At 35.7% G+C, this 26,174-nt stretch overlaps 1 long non-coding RNA gene across 3 annotated transcripts in view; it reads left to right on the forward strand.

Annotated features, from left to right (window-relative positions):
- The window catches only part of LOC140686059 (uncharacterized), a 181,086-nt gene that overhangs the window by 91,693 nt on the left and 63,219 nt on the right, over positions 1-26,174 (forward strand). For all 3 annotated transcript variants that reach the window (XR_012059502.1, XR_012059500.1, XR_012059501.1), the window contains exon 2: positions 15,011-15,137. This is a non-coding gene — a long non-coding RNA (uncharacterized lncRNA). The remainder of the gene's footprint in view (positions 1-15,010; positions 15,138-26,174) is intronic.

Below are 26,174 nucleotides of genomic sequence, written 5' to 3' on the forward strand. Positions count from 1 at the left end.
ACCAATGTCATGAAACTTTTCTCCTGTTTTCTTCTAGGAGTTTTATGGTTTCAGGTCTTACATTTAAGACTTTGATCCATTTTTAGGTATGTGTGTGTTTGTGTATAGGTTATAGTGTAAGATAAAGGTTAAATTTCATCCTTTTGTGTAGACATCCAGTTTTCCCAGTACCATTTATTGAAGAGACTGTCCTTTCACCACTGTGTATTCTTGGCACTCTTGTCAATGGTCAGTCAACTATGGATTTATTTCTGGTCTCTCTCTACTATTGGCCTATCTGTCTGTCTCTGTGCCATCACTGTTCTGTTTTGATTACTGTACACTTTTGTAATATATTTTGAAATCAGGACATGTGATGCTTTCAGCTTTGCTCTTCTTGCCCAGGATTGATTTAGCTATTCATGGTCTTTTGTGGTTCCATATAAATTGTAGAATTGTTTTTGTCTCTTTCTATAAAAAATGCCATAGAATTTTGACAGGGACTGCATGAGTCTGTAGATTGCTTTGAGTAGTATGGGCATTTTAACAATATTAAGTCTGGTTCATGAACATAGGTTATTTTTTCCACTTACTTGTGTCTTTTCAAATTTCTTTCATCAATATTATGCAATTTTCAGTATATATTTTATAATATTAACTAAAATGGCTAAATATATAATGAATGGAATCTCAAGGTTACAGACAATTTAAAAGTTAACTTAAAACTACTTAAGGATTTATTACCTTTTGGGAAAAAGGCAAATTTATATAAAATTGTTATTTTTTTTTTTTGTGACACCCATGAAGACCTTAAAATCTCTTGGCTGAGAAATATCATCTTCTTGGCACAGATTTATCTGCATTCTTGAGCATAAGTGAACAGATTTTTTAACCTTTCTATTTCTTGAATTCTTGTTACAAGTTTATTAAAAAAAAAAGAGGTTCATTATAACAGACATCAAGTTAATAGGTGGTATAGAAGCAGCAAATTCCCATAGGTCTTAAAATCACAATATTATGGATGTTCTTTACACTTGGGGTTGCCGAAGATGTAGAAAATGTCTTTGATTCAATTTCCCCTCTGGAGTCCCTGGTATCATCATGAATTCAGTGTTCTACTTCTCTGGGCTACATACCTCATGGTCAGACATTTGGGAAAGCACTTATAACTTTATTGTCCGCATATAACCCTCAGGTGTTTTGTTTGTTTGTTTGTTTGTTTGTTTTGCTTAGCTCTTGGCATCACTCTGATCTTTACTTGATGACTTCAAAGAGGGAAAGAGGAAAGCTAATCTTTCTCCAACTCTTGCCTGTTATTTCCTTTGTGATTCAGTGTCTCAATGTCTTATGTCCCCTTGTTAGAGTGTATGGAACTCACCTTCAGTTTACAGATCCTTTAAAAGTTTCCCCATCTCCCCACATGCAAATTCCTTCCCTCTTCTTTTGATCCCTATAAACCTAAATAGTAAAAATCAATAATAAAAATCAAATAAAAATCAAAGTGACTTTATGGCTAAATGGGAGACATAGTTGGGACCAGTTATTCATAAAAAGCAGTCCTAACTTTAAGGTTAATTATTTCTAATGTTTTGTTTTTCTTGCCTTTAGATCTCCACTCATAACAGTAACAGAGATGAAAAGGATAAGATGAAAATGCAGTATTTCATGAAATAGGAGCTAATGATTTGAATGTCTTCTTAAAAAGATGAGCTATGATCCTTCCATAGTTTCCAGGAGCCCAGCTCTTATTTCATTGTCACTTAACCGTTTTATTCTGAGATCACCGTACCAGTTGCTTTACTGGGCGGATGAGAGGACAGGACTGCCCTACTATCAGAACAAATGAAAGACACAAATGAGGACATTTTAGAAATACTTGTTTTCAGTCACTGTTTCTTTTTGGAGGATAAGATTCACTGGAAGAGAAGTGTAAATCCCTTATTTCCATAGTTTGAGCCTTTGCTTATTGATTGATAGGACCTTAGTAGATAGAACTTGTTTTTCTGAAAAAACATAGATTGCAAGAGTTTTTTTTAAACTAGGTTATTAGGGCTAAAATAATAATGTGTCTTATAATTAAACAATTCCTGTTCCTCTTAGGGCAGACTGCCTCAAATTAATTGATTTGTCACTCCTGCAGGTAAGAGATTCTGAACAACAGAATTCAGACATCCTGTACCTTAGACATTTCCTCTTAGGTGTTTGTTGTCTATATTCTAATTACTTGATTTTGATATTTAGTAGACTCCTTTGTGGTAAGTAGGACCTGTTTTGGGGAGATAAAGATAAAATCATGCCACAAAAAGCACTTATGTATAAAGTCAGCCACCTAACACTTTTCCAGTGGTAAACCCTTTGATATCTCTGTTTATAACTTCTGATTTCCAAGTAAGGAATCAAGAAAATAAAATATTTTTCTAAAATTAAAAAAAAGTGATGAATATATTCTATGGGATAAATATATAATGTTGACTGTATTAATATGTATTCATGTGAATGATGATTAGAAAGTTAAAGACAAAAAATGAAGATAATCATTAGGATGGTGAGATGTTAATCATTAGAAATTCTTTAATTTTATTGTTATATTTTCTTTTCATGGAGATAGTAATTGGTAAAGCCAGACTTACTAGTAAGATCTCTTCCATTTCCAGAAATTATGGTTTGATTTGATACTGGCTAATCACAGTGAATGGGGCAAGCTGCTGTTTGTCTAGCTGTTGACTGTTTAGCCATCAGAACACTAGAGGTCACTGTAGCTAGTATTTGTGTCACTGTTCCATGGATTTTTGTTAAATTGCTGGTGATTTTCTGTTTACTTAAATAACTGAAGGTTTTAAAGGGACTCCTATCTTCCTGATGTAATATCTCCCTACATCTTTATATGTTTTTAGAGAGCTGTATCTATATTTTTCTATTTTCAAAAGCAAGTAATTTAAAAAAGGGGAATATACAAGACAGGTGAGAAATGCCTATTTCTGTCAAAATTGGAAAGTACGTGTAGTTTTAAATTTGGATCGACATTCTTTGTCCCACAGTCAAGTCTCAATTTCAGTTTCTCAAATTATTAGCCTGTGACAAAATAGACTTCAGATGACAGATTCACATGCCACTTATACTCCTAACAGGTTAGTTACGATATAATTGCAAGCCCCTATGAGAAGCTGTTTCAAGAAGGTACAGAGCAGGAATGCTGCTCACCAGCGCCTCCCCTTTGTCATCTCAATCAGGAAGGAAACTTGTGTTCCAAAGGCCATCTTGGAAACAGGTCCCTCAGCCACCCTCCTCAGTGGCTTTAGGGGAGTCCAGTCTCACTGAAGACAGAAGCTGGGTTTGCTGCTTTAATCTGTGAAGGCAGTGGGAGCAGAGGGCCTGGATCTAATTGGTGTTTATTGTTGCCCTTGTTTTGGATTCCAGACCTTTGATAAACCTTCCCCAGTGCGACAAACCCGTGGTTAACTCCACAGCAGAAGGAAGCTATGGAAGCAGAACTGCAATTAACCTTCAGGGGCAAAACAAAACATAAAAACCTACGAGGAAGGCTCATTTTTTGCAGATGCAATTCTTCAGGACAGCTGGCCGGTGAAAACAATATACCTTAAAATGAGAACATATTTGTATTCATACACAATAACCAGGGAAGAGACGTTTATCAAAAAAGGGCTAATTCTTCCTGTTGAAGTGAAGGGAAAAAAGGAGGAATGTAAAAGACAAAGTGATTATGATTAAAAAGTCGGTTGTTTCTAACACTGGGATTCAAGAGTAATAATTGTTAGGTGGCTTTTTCTTTAGATGACCGTGCTCAAAGAGTATGAAAAACCTAACCCTTTCCTCAAAACTTTTTCCATGCTGTTATGTGTAAGAGCTGGTGTTTATAATGGGAAATATTCTGTCTTAAGAAGCTGCAAATTCTGGATAATTGTCAGCAGGCAAAACACTACCTGCTTTAAGCCTCAGTTTCAGTATCTGACAAATTCAAAGAGGCATCTTAACAGCCTGTAAGCTGACTGCTCTGTCACATTATATTTTGAGACCCTCTGGGGCTCTAGGCTCTGTAACTCTGTGATGCTCTGTAGTAGAGCCTCTTCAGTAATTTATCCCTTAACAGACTGCTTCCCATGTTAGTAATAACAGGAGGCTGAGGAAAATTCATTAGAAGATTAAGGGAAACAAAAGTCAGAGAGGAGTCAATCTCTAAATCTAGGAAAGAACAGTATTTGGAGGTAGGGCAGAGAGACCTGGTAGAGGTGGTTGCGTTCGGGAGAAGACACCAGGTGAAAAACAGAGGAAGAAAGGAGTCAGAATAAGGGCAAAGACAAGGAGGAGTTTTATGCACGAATTAGTTAAGGAGACGCATTTAAGAGGTGGGATGACTTATCAGAATTGAGTCAGACTTGTTGGTTGGTTACCAGTGGTTGTGAATTGTCTGTGCATAGGGCTTGTGGGCTGTCCGGTGCTGGTGAATATACAGGATTATAAATTTGGAAGGCAGATATATCTTCCATTCATTGTTTGAAAGTATTTTCCCTTCTCAGAAACTATGCTTTGAATTTAGAGGCTGCTATGAAGATTGAACCCTCAAGAGAACCAAGGCAATGTTGTATGTGAGACGTGGTTGAAACCTGGGTCAAGGCCCAGAAATTCTGATGCTGTGAATTGCCGAGTGACTGCTTGGAACCTCTGGGAGTTTTGATATTGAAGACTCTCAGCTGGAATATATTCTGTACATTAAAAAACTTTTTTTGTTGTGTTAGTTTCCATTCCAAATTGCTTGTCAGCTTGGGAATATTCTGGTATTAGCTTCTCCCCTGGTGTTACAGGGGAAAAGTTCCTCTGCTTTTCTAAATCTGAAACTATTAAACGAGATTCTGTGTGAAGTGAAGGCTTGCTCCTGTCTTCTTTGCCATCCCTTCTCCCTAAAGTTTAGCTATGGTTTTTAAGCTTCAGAAGTTCTTCGAAATTTTATCTTGGTACTTTTGTTGCTTTAAATTGATTTGCTATACAAGAGAAGTCCTCCTGGATTTGACCTCTATCCATTTTTCATCTCGTCTTGACATCTACACCAGCTGTTACCAGGTGGTGAAGAAGATTGGACAATGGGCTTTTGCTGGCAATAATTCAAAGCATCACTTTCCCTGCACTTTATCTCTGAACTGTGCCGACATTCTCAGTGGTCACTGGGGGGAGCCACATACCCGTATTCCCTCAGCCTTAACGGAGGTTTTTGTTTTGTTTTGTTTTCTTTTGTTTTTTAAATAGCCTGGGATCATATTTAGCTTGTGACCAATATGGAAAATATTTTTTTCCAAATGCCTTTGGGAAGAAAGCAGCAATTCAGATCGACAAATTTATGGGTTTAAACTTGAAACAAAATTTAGGCATTCTCTACTTCTTTCTCCAGAGGATGTGGAAACTAATGAAACAGAGAATGCATCCTTAAGGACAAATGCATATTTTCAAAGCACTGCTCTCTTGTCTTCCTTTTGCAGGTACTTCTGAGATTCGTGGCTGTGAGGTGGTTAAAACTCCAAATATTCTTGTCTTGTTTGGTTTATAAGTACATGCTGTAGATATCAGAGCTCCAGCATTCTTCAGGAAGATTAGAAAAACAGCGTTAAAGGATATATTTTAAATTTCATTTTTCTTGTTTAGCATCTCTAAGCTGTGTCCAAATTGAATTTTTTAAATCTCATCATCTAAAAACAATCTTGAGTCATAGAGTCAAGAGATTATCAATTCTATGGGAAACAGAAAGATGAGTAATGGCAAGAGGTATCAGGGCCACTACTCCTACATTGGTTTAAAATAGTGCTTGTTTTGTGCACTGAACACAATGATTAAAAAAAACCTGAGGAAGAGTGATGAAATAAAATGAAGAATGGCATTCCACTGCAGGAACTGGGATTTATTATAAGAATCTTTTTTTTTTTTTGAGGTATGGCATCAAATTGAGAAATATTGGATGCAGGATTTAAGAAGGTTGTAAACCCAGTGACTCGAGACCTTGATTAATGTGATGCAAACAGAAGGACCAGCCCTCTGAGACCCTTTGGCTTGGCTGCTCTGTGAGGAGGAATCCACCTTTGATTAGACTGTGGTGCTAGTCTCTTCATTTTCCCATAATGCACTTTACAGAGTTTCATAATGTTGTTCTTGTTTCTATTCAGTAGTTATGCAATTGGCCATGTCTTTGAGAAATAATAACAAAAATCCTAAACATTTAATTAGGTTAATACCATACCAGATTTACCTGAACTGCATGTTAATACTCATTATATTTGAAGACTCTTCTTCAGAAAAAAATTAATATTAGAATCTTATGACCAAAGAGATCATCTCAAAAAACCGTTTTGTTTCTTAATAAAAGAAAAAAAGTCATTCCCATATTTGTGACCAGACTTAGTTTTGGAAATCAAATTTAGTTATAAATGTAATTGGGAAATGGACTGTTCACCACAATTTAAAAAATATCTTTTTTGTAAAGAAAGATACAATATTGATGTATCATTTGGGGAAATTGGTGACAAACTAGCATTTGTTGAGGGTTTGCTCTGTAACAAGCATTTTATGTACCTTTGTTCATTTAATGTACCTTTGTTCACAATGAAATTGATATGTATTTTACAGAGATTAGGAAACTCAAGAGCAGATGGTAAATAACCATACACAGGTGAGAACAGTTAGTGTCAAAGACATAGTCAAAACAGGTCTCTGTAATACCAACGTCTTTTCTCTTGCTTTAAGAAAAAATTTTCTTTTAATTTTGTATCACTTTATTTAAACTGTTATATATGTTAATTTATGTAATTTATGTTTTGTTAATTGTAGAGTGATTTGGCAAAATAGCTTAAAACAAATGCATTTTTTCTGCATGTGTCAGCTTACGTAGAGAAACTTGTACTGCTATTTTCTGAAGGCTGTGATGATTAACTGTTTAACTAGTTTCCTTTTCCCAAAACTCAGATTTTTAGGTTTATTAACATTCTCACGGTGAAGAAATTAATGTAGGTGTCTTGCTTTAGTATCTAGCACTACCTTCCTGAGCTTTGCATGTGTCATTAAATTTAGTTCCAATGGGCTGCTTCTTCCAGTTTCAGTGCTGAGTGTTATCTAATGATTTAGAGGCAGATAGGCATCGCCCATGACTATCAGAGAAAGAATGAGAGGTTAAATGTAACTCCTATTTCCTAGGCAGCTCAGATATTCAATTGAAGCAGATGTTTATTAGGCAATAGGGAGAAGAAGGTCACAGTGGAGAAGTTAGATAGGACAATAAAATCTGCTTTAATCCTAAGCACTGAAGAAATATTCATAGAAAGTCAGAGAAGAGCTGCAAGTGAAACATTCTTCTTTTATTCCCTTAATTGGTTTCTTGGACCAGTATCTTATGTTACTTAACAAAAAGCCTTAGTTTAACAAATGAAGGCTTAGCAATAAATAGAAAAGAATGTCTACTATATTAGAAGAATAAACGTTATTATAGTTAAGAGAAGTGCTTTTCAATGACAGTGGTTTTTATCTCAGATTTTGATGGACTGATGTCACATCCTACCGGTCAAATAGCCAATATGCCAACTATGTATAATAGATACATTTTAAATTAGAAGTAGCAAGAAGAGATTCAAAATGACCTCTAGATAAAATTTTCCCATGAGCATATTATTTGTTATAGCCTCATTTCAGTGTTCTCGGAGCAAACTTGTCTTGAATAGTTTAATCCAGCTTCCAAAGGTCAATTATTTGCATCAGTAGGCTAGCTTCTGCTTCTAGGTCTAGAGTACTGATTTTTTTAATTAGAAAAGAACTAAAAAGCATGTTTTCATATTGTTTGTTAATTTACCTCTAATTTACTCAAGAGTTAAGACAGTCCTCATTTTCTTTCAACTTTTTATTTTGCAAATTTTAAGACTCCAGGGAAGTATAAACAATAGTACAATGAATACTCATATACCCTTCACCGAGATTTTCTGTGATTGCTAACATTTTGACCCATTTTATTTCCCTGTCTTTCTGTCTGTCTCTCTCTCTACACACCCACTTAAAAAAAAAAAACTATTTGAAAATAAGTTGCAGATGTCATGCCATTTTACCTGTGGATAATTCAGCATGCATTTCCTAAGAGTTAAGGACTTTCTCATACATAACCACAGAACTGTCATCACACTTCAGAAAATTTATGGTAATTCAACAATCTTACTTAATTTTTAGTTCATTTAAAAATTTCTCCAGTTGTCTCCCAGTGAGCTCCTCAGATGCTCTTGGAGGTTCTTTGCAGTAGCTTAGCAGAGAACTTCTCAGCAAGTCTAAATTAGTTTCATGGAAGAAGAGGCTGATACCAACCATTGGCCTCTATAGGCTTCATACTTCTAATGAAACTGTATCCTCATCCTGGGAACTTGCAGTGTTGCATAGTTGCATAGATCATTCCTGCCCAAGCTACACACTGTAAATGTGTACCGCCTTATCAGTAGAGAAGGGCCCTTTACTGCACATAGGCCAGGCAGTTAGAGGTCAGCTTCGCACAACCTAAATTGTGAGATTATAAAGGTTACGGGGAATATGTACATTCTATTATTTCTCTGATTTAAATCTTTCACTCAGTAAGCTTTATTTTCTATCCCAGTACTATGTATCTGTGATCTCTTTGGGTGGCATCCCCCAAAGAGACCTAAGCAGTTTATTTTTTCTTATGCACAACCCAGTCAGGGCTCACACGTTGCATTTGGTTTTGATCTCTATTTAGTCTTATCTACAACAGCCCTCCATTCTTTTATTTTTACCTCCTGGCGGTGACTTTTGAAGAGTCCAGGGTAATTTTCTCTTGGATGTCACATATTCTAGGTTTGTCTGGTTGCTTCCTCATGGTTTCATTTAATTTGTTTCTCTATCTCCTATATTTCCTGTAATTTGGATATTTGGTCTGAAAGCTGGATTAGATTAAGTTTAAACATTTATGGCAAGATTTCATGGGTGGTGATCCATATTTTGCATTACATTGTATCAGGATGTATATAATATAAAGTTGTCCCACTATTAGTGCTTGGCTAAGATGCTGACCATCAGAATTAGTATTGAAAAAGACATACTTTTTCTCTTATTAATTAATATTTAATTTATTATTATTAATCTGTTAATATTTTATTATTAATATATTAATATTTACTCTTCTGTTAGATGAAATTTTGGCACTGTGTGGCTGCATTGTTATACAACTACGTTTCACTCTGGTTTTAGCTCCTTTTGATGATCTTTGTTTATTTATTACATTGGAAAGGCTTACAAAATGGTGACTTTCTAATTTTACCATTTCTTTTGTATTTATTAGATAACATTCTTTCACACATAAGACTTCTTCCCTTCCACCTCCCATATTTTCTTTTCTTTTTTTTAAGAGATAAACCCAAATTTTTATTGTATCAAATATATGTGTAAAATTTCCATAGAGGCTGGGTGAAATATAGAATTGTAAAAGACAAATTATGAGTTTTCAAAAAGGAAGTCTAGATTTTCTATTTAAAATGGCAACCTGAGTCCAAATAATACATTTCTCTCACTAAAAAATTTCCCCCCACTTTTTCTAATAACTCTAGACTCATGGTATTTTTTTTAATTCATTGCATCATAATACATTATTATAGTCATCATTATTGATGATCAAATTGTCCTAAATAGCCAGTTCAATTGGAGCCCATTCAAGCTTGTTCCTTTGGCCTCTGACATGATCTCTGTGAAAGGCAGCCATTAGATCTCTGCTTCCTAATATCCATGCCCTTATATAATCCTCCCCGCTTTGGGTATGGCTTGACCTAGTGACTCACTTCTAACAAATAGAATAGAGCAAAAGTGATGGTATGTCCTTTCTGAGATTAGGTTATGGAAAGCCTGTGGCTTCTGTCATGATATTCTCTCTTACTCTCTTGTTTGCTAACAACTAATGGAAGCCAAGTACAATGTTCTCAGCTTTACTATGAGGTAGCCCACGTGGCTAGAAATGGAAGGAAACCTATCAGTCAGCAAGGAACTTAAGCTTTCAGTACAACAGCCCATGAAGAAGCAAGTATTGTCAACAGACACATCAGTGAGTTTAGAAATGACTCCTCCCCCAGATGAGCCTGAGGGGATTGCAGCCTGACTGACAACTTCCTTGCAGCCTTGGGAGAGTCAGAGGACCCAGCTAAGCCACCCTCAGATTTCCTGACTCACTGAGTGAGGAGATAATTAATACTTACTGTTTTAAGTCCATATGTTTAGGAGTAATTTGTTTTGCAGCAACAGATAACTAATACAACCCCACTAGTCTCTGAGTATTTTTCTTTTACTAGTGCAAGAAGATTTCTCAGATTCTACTCAGTATTTTCCCTGACTTATACCTGGAATAAGCATTTCTCCAAGTTTCTCTGGTTTCTTTTGGTGGAATACAAGATGGTGTTTAGAATACAAGATCTGGACACAAAATGTGCTTAATGTTACAGAGATGTCATTGTTTCTACATCCTTCTAATGAAAAGAGCTAGAAAACATATAAAAAAAGCCTAAGCCCATACTGATATTTTCCATTCACATGTAATATAACATGTCTCTTCCTTACCTTCCTGAATTATATATTGTATCTCTTTTCTCTTATAGTGAAAATCTTGATTCCTTATCTTAATTGCAGAGGGGTAACATTACAAGGAAGTGGCATAGTGGTTGCCACAGTTTTAGCAATGAGAGTAAGTTCTCTGGCTTTCTGAAATATCTTCCTTTTATAGGATCTTCATTTCTACCACTTGAGGTTCTTTTGTTTGACTCTTGAGGGCTTTTTGAATGTTAGAGTTCTCTTGTAATAAGTTTTTAGAATTATTTTCCAACTTAAAAGAGTGATCTAGAAATAATTAAATAAAAATTAAGAGTATAGAAAAATACAAGTAAATAACTCTTAGTGATAGACTTGTAGGTATTTTTATTTGTTTAACAAAAAACGTATGTTAAGCCTTTAAGATGTGCTGTTTACTGTTTAAGGCACTGGAGGCTCAAAGTTTCTGTTTTTGGCTAGAAGAACTTATATTATGGAGAGGGAGTCATATAAATGTGCCAGTATAATTGGTAAGTGTTAATATAGAGATATGCAGAACTTTCTCATGTTGAATGTTGTCTAAAGGACATATACTATTTCAGTAATAGGAAATCATAATAATTTGTTTGAAGGGTAGCAAAAGATCAAAGGGAGGTACAAACAGGAGAAGAATCTTATTTAATTCTGATGAATTTAACCAAAGGATTTCTTAAATAAAATTTTGCCTATTCACCTTCTTGCTTCAAATTAAACTAGATTTTTATTCTGCATTTTGGTCAACAGTAGCCTGCATGTTTATAGTCAACTATCATGTTGTTGATTAAAGGATATGAAGAAAAATATCAAACAATCTACTAATTTTGTAATTTCCTTAGATGGTTAAGTTCTACTTTTGTTTACTTGTCTATTTTTCTAAAAAGTATTCTTTTTTAAAATTTTGCATCTCTGCTTTAGCTAATCTCTCAGATGAAACCTTTTAAAAATTTGCACGGCTGTAATTGATGCTCATGCTCCCAAAGAACAAGCGTCAGGGCATTATTGCATTAATCTCTTTAGTATAATTAATCCATGGAAATACTTGAAGAAAGGGGAGGAGTGGGCAGAAAAACAGAAAGGGAAGGTGACTCAAGTGGCATCTACATTTTTACCTTTTGTTGTCTTTGGCAATTTTGGTTAAGCTTATCCACATCAGCTTTCTTTTCTTTTCTTTATTTTTTATTGTTCATATTAGTTTAATTTGATGATAATCCTTATGGAGGCAAAAAACATGCTATAAAATGACTTTGGTGGAAAATAAACCAAGGCTGACATTTTAAACCTGTTGGTAATAAACATGCACAACCACAAAACTTTCAGTAGTGTTAGAGAAATTAATTCTGGGGCAGTGCAATGTATTTACAGATGATAGCTACCCACACTCTGAAGTTCATGCTAGGCCCATGACATACCAGGCTTTGCAGAGGCTAACCATATGTAAGTGGATGAGAGAAAGCCACTGAGGATGGATTCTTATGGGTCATTTACTTTTTTAAAAACCTTATGAAAAATATTACCTAGCTCTTGCTTTTATTTTTCCTTTTTAAGTTCCATTTCTAGTGCATGAGCGTAATCGTTGGAACAATGCATGTTGTTCTACTTTCAGAGAAGATATTTCTGATTTGCAAAGCTGAAATGAAAATTAAAAATTGCTGGGGTGAGGGTATAGCTCAATGATAGAGCACATGCCTAGCATGCAGGAGGTCCTGGGTTTAATCCCCAGTGCCTCTGTTAAAAAATAAATTAATTTAATTAAAAAAAAAGAAATTGCTATCTACTAGTTGCCTTAGGCATCACAGATACAGAGAATGATAAGACAAACCCTTTTTTTCAAGCAGTTCTCTGCTTAAGCCCGTTTGAATCATGACCTTGGACACAGACATCTATATTGGGAATGTTTTACGAGGAAGTGTCAACAAGAAGGGCCGTGATAAGTCACTGGAAAATACCCAGTTGGGAGAATACCTGATAGACTATTTGAGCTCTCCTGTCCTTAGTAACACTTGAAACAAAATGAATTTATGTACTTACTGTCTTATTGTTATGTGATAGATAACAGTGACACAGAGGCTGTGAGGAACTAGCCTGGTTCCAAGGCCTTGTAAACAATGATCAGTTTCATGGAGGTGTCCACACGGAGTGGTTGTGAGTCACGGTTAAGTGATTGTGACACATCTGAAAGGCAGACTTCTGTCCCAGAAAAGAAGAGATCTCTGGATAGATGATTACATATAGTTTTGTAAAGACACCTGGAAACTTTGATCTGAGATAGACCACATCACAGAGAAATTGTTATTGTCTGAGAGCACACTAATGATAAAAACCTTTAAACACATATCCTAACTAAATCTTATGTGTGCTCAAATTGCCACTTGTTTTGTGATCACTGGAATTAATAGTTTAATGTGTGCCTATGAAATGTTATGCCAGACATACAGATAAGAAAATATTCTAGCAGTCCTTGGAAAGTGCGTCCTTCTTCTCTGATACTTGATTTTATTTTTAATATTCACTGAAAGTATGCTATCATCAATAAATTTCACTCAAGATTTTCATGTTGTAATTTCGTTGTCCTTGAGTAAGACTGTAGAAATAATGGAATAATAAAAAAAAGATATTTAAGAAAGTTGAAAGGAAAGATGCTCATGTAGTTTGACTTAGAGTGCAGCATTCTCCATGATCTAGCACCTAACTTTCCTTTTGAATTCTTGTCATGTCCCAATATATATTTTTCTTCTTTATTCACCCAAACCAACTAATTGGCAACTCTTCCTTAATGTTCTAATTCTTCCTGACTGCTGTTCACGTTGTTACCTCACTTGTGCCTTGTATGCTTTTTATTAATGCCTACAATAGCCTAGAGGATATTACCAGAAAGAAAATTATATTATTGTTGGCCAAGGTCATCTCGTGAGAGGCCAGTTTCTTTTTCTTTCTGGTGTTCCTTTTCTCTTTTTTGCCCACAGTTCTCTGGGCCTCTTTGATTCATCTTCCTTGTGATGGTTGGGTTCTCTGGGAGGTAGATATGGAGACTGGATAGAAATGCAAAAGGGGAAGGAGGGGAAAATGAGGCAGAAATGAATGAGAGGAAGCCATCGGTCTGTGATGCTGACCTGATGACACCCAACCGAGGGGTCTAGAGCATGGCTGTCTGGTAGAGGGGTCCTACATTAGGTGGAAATAGTCAGCCTCTGTATCACTGTCTTGTTCAGTCATTGTTTAGCTCCCTCCACCCTCAGAAAAGAGTGACCTCAGCTGGAAAGCTGGAACAGATCTTGATATAGTTGATGGCTGGAGGCTGTCAGTCTTGCGTACAACTTGCAGCTGGACAGTCTGACCTTTCTTGAAGAGAAAATCCTGCCCCCTAGGATTCCAGTTCTATGCCTAAGATGTAGCAAAATTCTGAACACCCCCAATTTCTGGTTTCCCCCGGGGGTTATTTTCCTCCTCTATGTATTAGGAAGGGTTCTTAGATTTTTCAGATTTAATATAGTAAGAATGATCCTTTCTCTAGCTGACTTCAAGAACCCCTCATAACATAACTGTGTTGCCAAATTTAAGGGTTCTATCTCTTTACTGTATCTCCTCAGTCTCTAACATACTGGGGGAAGAAAAAAAACGAGGAATGAGGGAGAAGAACGAGTCAGATCATAGGTGACCTTCTCTGTGGAAGTTTTCCAACACCTTCCTCTAGGGTAAAGTCATGGTTTTCAACTGTGCTTGCACCGTATGCTGTGAATACCTCAGTTACAGCTTTTAGCGCACTGTATTCTCATAGTTGATTTGCTTGACTGTCTGCTGATGCCTGGACACTTGTAAAAGGCAAGAAAATTCCTTGTCCTCCTGCCTGTCTCTGACACTTAGGTTTGTAGTAAATGCTTCAGTGTAGATAGATGTAAATAGGTTTAAACTCTGTGCTGTGATGGTAGTGGCAAACCCACAGTGATATAAAGCTGTATTTTAGGTGTTTCCATTAGAGATTTCTAAACCATTGAAAACAATGCTCAGTACTCAATCCGCACTTTATAAAAATATTTATAATACACACATATTATTACAAAATTTAGAAAACATTGGATGATTTTTTTGGAAAAAGTAAAACTTTTGTCATTGTACTACCTAAATATATTCAATATTTTACTTCCTTTGTGATTTTTAATTTGATTTTGAATTTTTATTAGTTGACATATATGAATACCCATACATTTACATCTAATATTATGTTAAAACATTTACCATGTCATTTAATATTCTTCAAAAATTATTTGTTTAATTATTTTTCTATCGGAAGTTAGATTGTTTCCAGTATTTGCTTTAATGTATGTCTTGTCATGAACTTCCTTTGATATAAACCTTTATTCTCATCTGTGAGACTATTTCTTTTAGGTTAAACAGAAGTACATTTACTAATGTTTGTTCATTTTGTCTAATTATTTTCCAGAGAGTTTATACCAGTTTATCCCACCAGCTGGGTGTGAGAGACCCTTCACACTACACTCCTGGCGGGACTGTTAACTTGAGAAGAGGACAGTTAGACAGCGCAATCAAGGTTTTTTCTCTTTTAGTTGGTATGCCTATTTATTAATAACTTAAATATTTTATTTTATATTTAATTAACCATTTATATATCATCTATGAATTTTCTATTCATATTCTTTGTCAGTTTTCAATAGAAGTTCTAGAGCCCTTGTTACAAATTTAGTGAGTTTTTAATATGGCAGATATTAAATGTCTGTCATTAGTATAAATAACATTCTCAATTTTAATTATCCCATAATTTTATGAGGTTTTACCCTTCAGAGGGCTTCAAGGTCTATGTGGGTAAATTTAGCAACATTTCCTAATTATGTATTTTATTTGTGTCTATGTTTAGAAAGTGCTTATCCATTCTAAGATCAGTTAAATAGTCATATTTCTCTTCTCTGCTTTTATTTTGTAATGAAACTTATTTTAATGAATAATCGTTTGAAATTTTGATCCAACTTAATCTGTTCCTCAAAAGTATAATTTCCCCTAAACCTTTGGATAATTCCTTCATATGCATTAGTTTGCAATGCTTCTTTTTCATTTATTATGATCTTTTAAAATTTTTATTGGTTTTAAGATAGTCTCTAATCTTCCGTTGATTTGTTTTCCATTCTTGAAACAATATTTACAAATGTTTTATGTATGCTTGAAAAGAAGGCATATTCCCTGTTGATAGGAGATGTACATACATGCATCCATATGTTCAAATTTGTTTCAGGTCAATACAAACTACCTTCAGAAATCAGGTAAGTTATATAATGTGCTCAGCTGCCAGATGTAATTCGTTAGGGAGTGGTGCCAATTAGGTGGCAGGGAGATCACATACCAAGACATAAACTCAAATATTGAAAAAAAAATAGTTGTACGGATACACTTCTTCAGCCTCAGCTTTGTTTATGGGATAAATTTGGCTTATTGTCTCTTCATCTGCATACTCTGGTATGCCTAATTATATTGGATGGGGGGATTTTATTTAATACAAAACAATTGTAATTGCTTTTGCTTTCTGAGAGGATGGCAAAAATGATGTATACTTTTATTGATTGGGAAAGAGATTGGAGTGGGATGAGAAACAAAAGACTGAACTTTCAAAGCTTCTATTAATTTTTCTATGTTTAACTCAGACCATTGGATTATTTGCTTATCAGATATGATTTGATCTCTGAACTTTTGGAAAGCTAACTTCCTGTGCAAATACATAGTAGTGAGTCTTGGGGGTGGCAACTGAGGTGAGTGAAATTAGAAATTAGAGACCTTATCTTTGTTGAGAAGTAAAATGATGAGAAGTAAAGTTTGCAACAATATGTATATAAGTTTAAATATTATTTTAAAAATATACTTTTACCTGAAAGGGGAAAATACTTGTATTAAAGTAAAACAAAATCTGCAGAACTCTACTTATAAGTAAAATGAAATTACATAAACCAGTACCCACCAACTTGTATCTGTCCTAGGAAATAAGCTTTTGGTTCTTTGCATTGTTTAATTCAGCAGTGTACAATATCTTTTACATAGACTTGGAAACAAATTAACTAACAGTAAATTTATCACCAAGGAATGATTGCGTAGGTGCCATATGAAATAGCTTAGGACCCCTTACCATGATATTAAGACATGCCAAGAAAAGGACCTGGAAGTACAGGCTTGAACTCCCATGGCAGAGAACAGCCTCAAGACAGGTTGAATAACTCAACACACAAGAGAGCTCCATGAGAGATGAATTCGTGCAATGCCTTTCACACAGAGGCCACCACCCGCAGCCTGTTGGTGTTAACCAGAAGAGTAGCATAAACCAGCATAAAGCAACAGGAGTCCTGTCACAGTGTGGGAACCCTGAAGGGAGTTTGGATGGAGAGAAAAAGGAAATGAATGAAGAAGGTTATGTTTTAGTTTGTTTCTGTTTTGTGTAAATCTAAATAAGCACTGTGTTTTAAGGGGTGGTTATCAGCTGGGTGCAGCATAAACATAAAAAGCGCTTTCAGTATTTATCAACTCCTCCATTTCACTCTTTAGGGATGTTATAGACAGATTCAATAACCTTTGGACACTTGACTGATAAGTTTTGGACAGTGCAGTGTAAAGAGGTGGCATGTACAGTTTCGAGGAGTGTTCTTTAAAGGAGAGCACATGCTATTTTCTGAGATAAGGCAGAATGGAATGGCCCTGAAAACAGAGCAACAGGAAAATGTTAGCGCAGCTTTCCTGGGGGAAGCAGAGCTAGGTAACAAGGCAAGAAGCTAGATTTACCAGAAAAATGGGTGAAATTCATGCTAGTGGAGTTACCAAACTGCCAAGTATGTGTAAGTAGTTTTCTTGTCACTGGCCCAAACTTTCAGTTAAGTTGACTATAAACAAAAAAAGTCCTTTATGAGCAGTTGTTAGATAAATGAAGAAACAGATCTGTGTCCCATGTCTGGACCTATGCACAGTGGAAAAAGGAGAATGAGACGGAAAGCAAGAATCTAACCAGATTCAGGGGCAGGAACAAGACTAGTGGGAATCCTGAGAAGGAAAGGAATTTCCCAGAAGGCTTGGGGAGGCCACTGAACCTTTTTGCCTGACATGTAACATGGGCATTTGCCAATTTTATTTTTGACAGGAAGATGACTTTAGCTGACATCTGGATGTTATTTATTCCATTATTAAAAATAGTTATAACCTTATTTTTGTTTATTTGCTCTGGCAAAGGTTATAATTTATTACTGTAATTGTGTTTCTGTTATTTACTCATATATTTGACAGTCTTGTTTTATGTATGGTGGTGTTACACTATTTGAGACATTAAAATTCATGGCTATTACAACTTATTTGCCTAAATTTTATTAGGTAAAGTTTCTCTTTGCTTACCCAAGAAAATGATGTACTCTTTCATTTGTTTGGATCTTCTTTTGTATCTCTCAGGCAATTAAAAAGTATTTCTTTGGAGAGCTTAATATTTCTTCTTAGATGTTCCAAGGTGTGACAGAGACTTGTAGTTGTCCCCAGTATCATTTCTCTCCTTCTTTGTTTGCAGTGGAAGCCCTGAATTTTAGCTGGCACTTGGCTACCCAAGATAGAAAGCTTTATTTTTCAGCTTCCCTTGTAGTCAAGCTTGGTCTTGCCTAAGTTTTGGACAGTGCGATATAAATGGAGGTGATAAGTGCAGTTTTGAGGCGTGTTCTTTAAAGGAGAAGGCTTGTTCTTCTTTTTCCTCTTTCTTACGGTAAGAATGGGACACTACGGCTGGACCAGAAAGCTGGAAGGAGCCCGGGACCCTTAGGGATCTGTGCAACTGCTACTCTAGTCTTGGGCTTCTGACCAGTGGACTTTTCACATTAAACAATAACCACTTGTGTGTCTCAGCCACTGTTTATTTGGGTTTTATGTTGCATGTAGCCAGACCTAATGCTAATTTACATAGCAGGCATTTAAGGAAATCTCTTTTTATTGGTATTATAAATGAGATATTCTCCCCACTGTGTCTTCTAATTGATTATTTTTTCTATGTATAAGTTGATATATTCACTTTGTGTCTTACTACATGACTGAATTTTCATACTGTGTGCAGTGGTTAGGGAACAAGGATGGAACACAGAAGAACGGGAAGTGCTGGTTTATGTGATAGCTTTAGCACTTGAAAGAGTTGGGGCACTGTGTTTATTGTAACAATAATGGAGATGATTTGCATCTGTTAACTGCTACAGAAGTTTCACACAAAAAGAATGACAGGGTCAGAGAGAATAACTACTTGTTTAAGGCACTTCAGCAGAAAGCTTACAGAGCAACATTTAAAGAGTCTCATCTCCTGCAACTAGAGAGCCACCTGTACTGAAAACGAGGCCTGACATTTGATGATAAGATTGGCAGAGTTACAAGAGATTGAATTAATAGTCCTAGCTGGTCTCAGATGCTAAAGTCAAAGACCTGGTATAGGGACATTTGGGCAGATGCTCTTGAGAACCACAAACCCATAGATTCCTGTGAAAATCTCAGGCTGGCTAACCACCTCCTCCTGCTAGAGGATAGCATGGAGGCAAAGGCCTATCTGAAGCAGATTTCTTGAAAAATATGTTTATTCTTCTCATGCTCTTTTACTACTTACCCTTAATTTTTCTAAGCCAGTGGAGCCAGGTCTCAGTGTGGTCTGTCCCAGGAAGTACTGCTTCTTCAGGTGGTGTGTGCTGCAGGGTATGGCTCATATTTACCAGCAGGAAGCAGAAAAAAAAATAGATAGTAATGGATCTTGAAGATGCTCGACTAGGAGGGGGAAGATATAAAGCTGAGTAGCGGAGGGCTTTGCCTTTCGTCTTTTTCTCCTCTTTCCATCAAACTTTGTTAAATACATTTGGTTTTGCTTTTATCTAGATTTTAGGGTTTGAAGTCAGGTATTTAAGGTGATTGGGATCTGGCAAGAGTGCTATGAAAGAAAGGAGATCATTTACATGTTGGAAGAGCCCTGTAGATACATCCGTGGGCTGGTGGTCTAACGAGGCCAAAACATTGTTTCAGGGGAGAAGTTGAACAAGGTGGAAGGAGAAGTTGTAGTGAGAAAGCAAAATACTTGAATGAGTGCTTTTGGAGGTGGAACAATTGTGGATGATAACAAAAACGGATTTGGGTTGTGGGTATCTGAGTTGGAAGTGGAAGAGAAGGTTACTTGGAACCGGTAGACCAGGTAACTAACTGCAGGGCTGGTTTTGCTGGAACACCGAAGCCCTTCAGGGGGATGGCAGGCTTTAACGTGGAGAAGAAGACTGTGGGCCAGGTGACACAGGCATCCATTTCATTTGACTATAGCAACAAGAAAGGGGCAGAGAGTATAACAAAAATGCATGAGTCTCAAAGAGCGGGTTCTTTATGAAGGGTGAAAGTAAGAATGGTCTGGAAGCAAAGATACATTCTGTAGAGTTCTGAATCCATAAGAAGACAATGAAAGAGAATATATTTTCTTCCTCCATTCTTTTGGGTAGGCAGATATTTTTCTCTCTATACAGTTAGATCAATCTTATTGTTTGTAAAAATTCCTCCCAAATTCCAGCAATATCATTTCTGTCAGTATGAATATATTTCAAGTGGGAAGTTGTGAGAGGTCAATTTGTGGGGCTGCCAACCCACTGCCATTTTAAGTGGAAGTTTAAATAAAATCTTTATCATATATGTCAGCACATTATATATATGTCAGTGGGAAGCTATTTTCAGTTTATATAAATTTTAAAATTTTATAATACTCTTCTTCAGTTATTAATGGCTTGAGACAATAGTGATGCCAATAAAACTAGACAGTTTAATAAAAAAATTATAACCAGACTTTTAAAAAACAAATCTGATTATTCAAAATGACTGATCTGCTAATTTCAATGTTAGTTTAAAAGCAAAATTTTCTGCCTTTCAGAGTTTTCCGTGACAACAGTATTTTTGCTTGTTACTCCATAGAAAACAATAAACAGAAACTTCTAAAACAGATGGCTATTATTGTATTTTGTAGTTTATTTAAAAAATATACAACCCAAAACATCTGCCATAATCTGGATTAAGTTCTTAGAAATGATTTGGAGTTGATGTTTCCCAGCTGGAAATGATAATGGTGTTCACATAGTGACTAGACCAACACTAAGGTGAGCGTTGTGCTTCTGTGGAAGCATTTGAAGAAATTCTTAAAGGGTTCTGTTCTCATCTCTGTGGGAAGGTAGCAATTATCCTCCACGAGTACCTCCTGGGCTTCTAAAAGCAAAGACACCCAAAGCAAGATTTTGAGTAATTTGAGAAACTTCCTCATAGAGTAGAAATACAGTGACTTTATTCGCATGAATAAAATTGTTAGAACAATTCTGTGCATGCCTGCTGTGCTTTTGAAGGATAATCTTTTTTTTTCTGCTAAGCCTTCTGGTAATTGTCATTTTTAAAAGGAATAACATTTTGCTTTCCTTTTTAACTCAATCAGTTTGGTCTTAGTCATACAATATTGGAACCAAACTTGAAATTAGGACTAGAAGTTGTGAGATGAATTTAACCTGGGAAAAACCTGATGGTGGCATTCTTGTTGCATTTAAATGTGATGAAACTACTACAAAAGAAGATTCATTTCTGGATTCATTTTTGGTGCAACAGTTCTAAAGCTCTCCTTTTATCTCCCCCATGTTTTAAAGTCTCTAGAAAGAGACCACTATGAAGCAGCTTTTAAATGGTGCACTTAAATTCACACTTTATTCTACTCTATTCATTCTGCCAGAATGTGTCCTTAGAGTATCACTTTGACCAGATCACTCTGTTGTTCAGTGTCCATCACTCTGCTGTTCAGTGTCCATTATTCAGAGAATATAATGCAAACATCATAGCCTGACCATTAAGGCCCTCTATAGTCTGGGTTTTTCAAACTGTGATATATGGTTAATTGCCTTTTCAAGTCTTAGTAACATTTCTGCCAATACATTGGGAAATGTTCAGCAACAATCATAGTACTTGCTTCTGTAGGATGTGATTTTTTTAGGTCAGTTATATCTCTCTGGGATATATACTTGTTAAAAAAAGTTATTATTTAACTTTTTGAAAGTATACCAAAGTCTTGTGCATGAAATTGCACCACCTAGATCCTGGCTCAGTGGATCCTTGTGACCAGCAATTCTGCTCCTTAGGTATGTTTTCAACAAATTTGAATCTATATTCCAACTGAAAGAGACGTACAGGAATACTCAAAGAAGCATTATTTGTAATAGTCCAGAGGGAAGATAGTCTCTTGTAGCTATAGGTAGAATTTATAAAATCTAAATTGCTCGTAAAAACAATTATCCTTCAATTATAAATGTTCACTAATAAAAAATGGATATAGATGTATCTTGGTATATTTTGTGTGTGTTTTAATGGAGGTGCTGGGGATCAAACCCAGGACCTCCATGTATGCTAAGCACACACCTTACCACTGGGCTATACTCCCAACCTCAATCTTGGTATATTTATAAAATTGATTACTTTACAGCAATAGAAATAAATTACTGCTACATGCAACAACATGAGTGCATTTTCTAAATATTACATTGAGTAAAAGAAGCCAGAAATATAAAAAAAATGCTATAAAATTTAATTTGTGTGAAGTTAAAAAATAGGGAATGGAGTTAGAAATCGAAGTAGTTAAGTAAGGGGTGGGTGTGATTGGCAGGTGGCAAAATAGGGTTGTCTGGGTGCTGGGGGTAATCTAGTTTTTGCCCTGGGTAATAATGGTTGTATCATATGTTCATTTTGCAATAAGTCATCAAACTATTTATTTACATGCTTCTTTCTGAATCTAGGCTGTTTTTAAATCAAAAGTTTATTAACAAAAACTATAAAAACAGGTTTGATTTTTATTTTTAAGGATCAGCTTTTGTTCAGAATATCAAAGATGAACTAAAGTGATTTGAAATACATGTTTCAATCTTACCATCATAACAAGAGCAGGGGGAGATTGCAAAAGAACAGTCTTTTGCAAACAAAATGAGGAAATAAGACTGACTAAATTAAAAGCACAGAAGCAGTTCTGTAAGAGAAAGCCATGATCCTCAAAGACACAGAGACAGAAAAGGGAAAATAGGATATTAAAGTCCAGTATAAATTGGAAAAAGAGGAGAAAAAAAGAGGAAACATACCAAGGATTAAACTCTCTTTAAAGAAGGGACTAGAAAAGTTGGGGGACAGGTAGATTTTAGTTGTCACTCTTCAGAAACTATGAATTTGTCCCAGAGAAATTTAACAGAGGAATGAGATGAAGATCATGGAGCGCAGACTGGGATGACTTCCAATAGAAAGATTAAGGAGATTAATGTAAAGTGGTCTCTTAAATCTGCACACATTCTTCCTAGTTAGTACTCCCCACAAAAGTAAGTATGTTGTGTTAAACATGGAGAGATTGCTACACCACATGTTATAGATTTGGGTGAAGGTAACTTGAAAGATCAATGTAAAATTCTCAAAGAATATCCCGGTAAGTTTCAAGGTAAGAGTTATGGCAAGTGGCTCTGCAGGTCCTAGCAGGACTAAGAGCTTGATTCAAATTAGGTGATCTGTGCAGCTGTGAGGGGCTAAGAGTCTGGGAATTAAGATAGCCTAAGGAATGTGGGGTACTTTGACTTTCAGTGATGGGACTAGCTTAACAAGGGATATAGGACATGATGGCATTAGTCTTAAAGTTCTCTCAGGAACACGTAGATGGTCAGATCTAATTATATCATCCTTCAAAGGATTCTTTGTTAAGCAATTGCACTGGTGATGTTAGGAGTTCTTGCGGATGAAGAGTGAGTGGCTTCACTGGGACAGTGGGGAGTGCTGAGTACCCTACAGTTGTGTTGTCAGTGCTGAGTTAAGGGAGCAAGGTGTCATGCTGAACACTTGGAGTTCTGTGGTTCCTCCTCCCAACTCAGTCTTCTGTGGACAATTTCAAGGTGAGGAGCATGCCTTGGATCCTATGAAAGAGAGTTGTGGCTAGTAGAGGCCCATTGTTACTGGGAGGAAATCTAATTCCTTAAATCAACCAATTAAATAGCAAACTATATTATTATACCAACGAATGTTGAAAGACACTTAATAAAACCCAGCAACTCTTTTTTTGTAAACATTTTTTATTGAGCTATAGTCATTTTACAGTGTTGTGTCAAATTCCAGTGTAGAGCACAATTTTTCAGTTATACATGAACATACATATATTCATTCTCACATTTTTTTCTCTGTGATCTACCACAAGACAGTGTATATATTTCCCTGTGCTATACAGTATAATCTTGTTTATCTATTCTGCATATACCTGTCAGTATCTGCAAATTCTGAAATCCCAGGCTATCCCTTCCCACTCCCCTCCCCCTCGGCAATCACAAGTTTGTATTCTATGTCTATGAATCTGTTTCTGGTTTGTATTTATGTTCATTTTTTTTTTTGATTCCACATATGAATGATCTCATATGACATTTTTCTTTCTCATTCTGGCTTGCTTCACTTAGAATGACATTCCCTGGGGACATCCATGTTGCTGCAAATGGTGTTATGTTGTTGTTTTTTATGGCTGAATGGTATTCCATTGTATAAATATATCACCTCTTCTTTATCCAGTCACCTGTTGATGGACATTTAGGCTGTTTCCATGTCTTGGCCATTGTAAATAGTGCTGCTATGAACATTAGGGTGCAGATGTCTTTTTGAAATAGGGTTCCTTCTGGATATATGCCCAGGAGTGGGATTCCTGGGTCATATGGTAAGTCTATTCCTAGTCTTTTGAGGAATCTCCATACTGTTTTCCACAGTGGCTGCACCAAACTGCATTCCCACTAGCAGTGTAGGAGGGTTCCCTTTTCTCCACAGCCTCTCCAGCATTTGTCATTTGTGGACTTTTGAATGATGGCCATTGTGACTGGTGTGAGGTGATACCTCATTGTAGTTTTGATTTGCATTCCTCTGATAATTAGTGATATTGAGCATTTTTTCATGTGCCTATTGATCATTTGTATGTCTTCCTTGGAAAATTGCTTGTTTAGGTCTTCTGCCCATTTTTGGATTGGATTGTTTTTTTCTTATTATGTCACATGAGCTGCTTGTATATTCTGGAGATCAAGTGTTTGTCAGTTTCATCGTTTGCAAAAATTTTCTCCCATTCCGTAGATTGTCTTTTTGTTTTACTTAAAGGTTTCCTTTGCTCTGCAGAAGCTTGTAAGTTTAATTGGGTGCCATTTATTTATTCTTGCTTTTAGTTCTATTGCTTGGGTAGACTGCCCTAGGAGAGCATTTTTGAGATACATGTGAGGTAATGTTTTGCCTCTATTTTATTCTAGGAGGTTTATTTTATTTTGTCTTATGTTTAAGTCTTTGATCCATTTTGAGTTTATTTTTGTGTATGGTGTAAGGGAATGTTCTAGCTTCATTGATTTACATCCTGCTGTCCGGTTTTCCCCACACCATTTGCTGAAGAGACTGTCTGTATTTCATTGTATATTCTTGCCTCCTTTGTTGAAGATTAGTTGACCAGAAGTTTATGGGTTCATTTCTGGGTTCTCTATTCTGTTCCATTGGTTCATATGTCTGTTTTTGTACCAATACCATGCTGTCTTGATTACTGTAGCTCTATAGTATTGTCTTAAGTCTGGGAGAGTTATTCTTCCAGCCTCTTTCTTTCTCTTCAGTAATGCTTTGGCAATTCTAGGTCTTTTGTAGTTCCATATAAATTTTATTATGATTCGTTCTATTTCTGTGAAATATGTCCTGGGTAATTTAATAGGGATTGCATTAAATCTGTTGATTGCCTTGGGTAGCCAGCGACTCTTTCTTATCTAAAACTCTAAGTGAAAAGGAACAGAACAAGTTAATTTTATCTCAACAGTAAATAACAAAATAAATGACATAATATTAAGCTATTTTCAGAAAAAACAGGACAAATATTGGGATACTCACTTTCATCCCTATGTAAATGCTTTTAAAGAAATTTTGGCTAGTGCAATAAGAAGTGAAACAATAATATAAATATTAGATTGATTTATCTCTATTTTAGATGATAAAAATCCAAAAGATTTTCTTAAAAACTTACTAAAATTTAAAGAAAATTTGGCAGATTGGCTAGATAAAACAATCAATATGCAAAAATCTATAGAAATTCTTTGGATTGAGAAGAACAATTTAAAAATGGAAACAGAAAGAGCTCTCACTTGAAGTAGGGATAAAAGCAATTTAACAAGCATGGTATTTCCTGTTTGAAAAAAAATTAAAAAACATTACCGGAGGACACATATAAACCTTAAACTAATATAGAGACTTGTTTCCCAGGGAAAATAGTTAATATTATAAAAATATTAAATTTCATAAATATATCATCTCAGTCAGAATTCCAGTAGAGAGGAATTTTCATTTACTGGAATGAATTAAAGTAAAATTTTTCATATCAAAGTATTACTGTCTGAAATTAGCTATATCAGTTTGAAAAAGAGGAGCCTAGAGTAATTGGTTTACCAAATGTTAACTGCTACCATAATTCTGTAATTTGACTGTGCAAGGTAGTCTAATTGCTATGCCCACCAACCCTCAAGTTTTAGCAGCCAGACACAGTTAGTTCATACTCTTGTATCAGATGATGAGGGCGGAAGTCTCTTTTC

Source organism: Vicugna pacos, chromosome 2 (assembly GCF_048564905.1).
Source record: "Vicugna pacos chromosome 2, VicPac4, whole genome shotgun sequence".
Classification (NCBI taxonomy): Eukaryota; Metazoa; Chordata; class Mammalia; order Artiodactyla; family Camelidae; genus Vicugna; species Vicugna pacos.